We start from the raw sequence: 3,243 nt of genomic DNA on the forward strand, positions 1-3,243 counted from the left end.
GAAGAACAAGTGGATTGTCGACACTGGCTGTACGCAGCATATGACTGGATCTACAGAAGTTTTCGTTCATGCACTAATAAAAATCCACACATTTTTATTGGCAAAAATCTAAAGAAATTTACAAATGAATTTTATGTGTGTGTTAATAACCACCCGCTATTGGAAAATCCACATAAAGGTTATTAGTTAATAAGGGTTATGTGTGTTTCCACATATATGCTATGCAAATTCATATAGCCGTTATGTGGAAAATGCTATAGTCGAAATTTATGTGTGCCACACATAATGGATATGATTGGATTTTTGTCAGTGTGGGAATACAATCGAAGAAAAAATTATGATTGCAGATGGCAGCACGGTGACAGCTAAAGCATCTGGATCTGGCAGAATTTCTGGGCGAGGACCGAAAGGCGACTCTATTGACATCAAGTTGAGGGAGCTACTGTTTGTGCCTGAATTGAAAGAAAATGTATTGTGCTTCCAGTTGAAAACCGAAGTGAGCTCTCGCGACAATTGAGTTTTTCCTTATTTCCTGATGTCGCAACTGCATCGCGACTAGTGCGCATCTATGCCACCGTCGTGCGCCATGATGCGCACTAGTCGCGACGTAGTTGCGACAAAAGGAAACGGGAGAAAACTCGATTGTCGCGAGAGCTCACTTCGGTTTTCAACTGGAAGTACAATACTGTCGGTCAGTCAGATCACAAAGCAAGGTTTTACTGTGCAGTTTGGTCCGGAAGATTTTTGTATAATGGACGGTGTTAAGGTGATTGCTATTGGGAAGGAGAGTGGCGGCTTGTATTATCTCCATCAGTAGGTATGAAGCTTTTGGACAGGAGGAGATAAGCCATGGATAACTGATAGTGGAAAGTATAGTAGACTGGGCTGCACTAAGGAGGAGTGTTAGCATATAGTAGTGACAGCCCCCTGGTATGATGAAGTAACTGTGTTATGAATGTACTTATTAATGTATGCGTGTAGAATAATATCATTTGACTGACGATGTATAATTGTTAATGTATAGTTTTTTGTAAATAGTCCGTACCGTATAGAAAGTTAATAGATGTCGAAAAACGAATTCCGCATTTAAGTATTTTTCTTCGTATCACGCGAATTTCGGAACAGGTCTGTCCGGGCGGTTGTTTGAGTGTGAAACCGGTCCGCTGCGCTATCGTTTCCAACAATATATGCTTATGTATCCATTGAAATACAGGTTCGATATGGGCGGAAATGACACCATCTCAAAGATGAAAGTCTTATTTATGAAATAGAAATTCGAAATGAGCTTCAGTTTTTGATAAACCAGTGAGATTTGCCATTTTCCGAAATGAAAATATTCTTCGTTTTGGACAGTGCAACATATTTTGGACCCCCAAATGTACACATTTTGGACACCTCCAATTTAGTCTCTTCAAAGTCAAATTTCTAATTTACCCTGGTCAATTGAGTCGAAGCCAACCCGGATAAAAAATATCATTAAAATATGATAAATTTTATTGTTACAACACCATTTAAAACATAATTTTTACCATTAAATTTAATGGAATTTTGACAATAAAATCTCATGAGAAATAATGGTTTTCCACGATAAAATGAATGGTAAATGGGACTTTTACAATTAAAAAGGGGGGTTGTTATGTATCTTTACAATAAAAAAATCGAAAATTTTCCATACAAAATTCGGAGCAAAACAATTGATTTTACGGTTCTTCAATGGGATGATTTCGAGCGACAAAACAATAGAAAACATTGTGTTTTAAATGTTTTCAATTACTGTTTCTATTGTTTTACAATAGAAATACAACAGGATTTAGAATACATTATACTTCAATATTACAATAAAAATACAATACAATTAATTGTTTTACAAATTATTTTATTTTCCTCCGGTTGTTTAGCATATCTTTAGACGAATCCAGCGCACTACTTCCAAAGTTAAGTGGGTTGCCTGTATCTCGAGAAAAATCCAACATCGGTTTAAAAAGCGTACTAACTTTGTTCCGAATAGACAATACATATAAGTATAAACCTGTGAAAAATGTAAATTATAAAAGAATGTCAGTTTTATTAGAAAAAATACGTCGAGAAGAAAAGAGAAAAATACCTGCATCAGTTCTTATTACATTCCGTTGGTGAGATTGGCCAATGGTAGCCAATTAACGATCTTCAATCAGTGACCAGCAAGCAGCAGTATTTTATTTATCATAAACTTCATTTCTGTAAAGGAACAAGGATACATGTTACCAGGCATGTCATCAGGTATTATGATGATAAAATTTTCATTTATTTTTTGTTCGGGATGAACCACTGCGTTCATTATGTACATTGAACTTTTGTAGTATAAGATTACGATTACCGGTGGTGAGTATGAACCGTTTGTCAGCGCAGTATCATTACTTGACACTTTACCGGTCGCTACTAAACGCGCTGCTAAAACAGTAGCGCAGCTGACAGGTGACCAAATTGACCAAATAACAGCGCTACTATTTGATGAACTATCAAACGTCGAGCGTTACCGATACGGAATGCAGCCACCGAAATGATAACCGAAAATACCCAAAATAGTGACCGATGCGAAAAAGAGTGACTAATCTAAAATGACAGTACAGTGAGAGTGATCAAAATACTCGCGCCGCGCCCAGTAATGATGCTCTAACGCGCTTCAACACTTTAGATACTCACCACGGTACAGAAGCCATAGTGATCTACCGCTTTCCCACACTCCAAATAATCTAAACGTTATTTCCACCTGAATTTTCAGGTACATTTTACGTGCACACGTAGCTGCAAATGCTTCAGAAAATTCAGGTGAAACTTACGTGTCCGGTGAATTATATCCAAAACTTAGGTAGAACTTACCTGATTTTCACGTAGAATGAGAATTCTATCAAAAAATCAGGTAAAAGTTACGTGAATTTCAGGTGGAAAAAATCTACGTACTTTTTCAGGTGGAAACAATGTGCAAATTTTTTTGGGTGCAGCAGCAGAAACTGCAATGAAAAAAAAAACACTTTCTGCACCATGCAGTTTCATTATTTTCATCTCTTCACTAATTATAAACAAAACTGTACACGCTCAAATGAATCCAGCCATTCTCCGAGTAAAATTATAAGCAAAAGTTTTTGTTCCCTTTCATTTTTTTGAAATCAATTTTTTATTGCAAAACATTTCTAGACCTGCAACAAGACCTGCAATATGAAAATATATACTTGAGAACCGGTATAACATTTTTATTTATTTAAC

The 3,243-nt window shown here is 36.4% G+C and overlaps 1 long non-coding RNA gene across 1 annotated transcript; it reads right to left on the bottom strand.

The window, feature by feature from the left end:
- Positions 1-1,574: 1,574 nt before the first annotated feature.
- On the bottom strand, positions 1,575-2,717 carry LOC134213401 (uncharacterized). The gene is made up of 3 exons (XR_009979450.1): positions 2,683-2,717; positions 2,105-2,217; positions 1,575-2,029 (listed from the first exon to the last, which is right to left on the bottom strand). It is a non-coding gene; the product is annotated as an uncharacterized LOC134213401 (long non-coding RNA).
- Positions 2,718-3,243: the final 526 nt, after the last annotated feature.

The sequence above is a fragment of the Armigeres subalbatus genome, chromosome 2, assembly GCF_024139115.2.
Source record: "Armigeres subalbatus isolate Guangzhou_Male chromosome 2, GZ_Asu_2, whole genome shotgun sequence".
NCBI lineage: Eukaryota > Metazoa > Arthropoda > Insecta > Diptera > Culicidae > Armigeres > Armigeres subalbatus.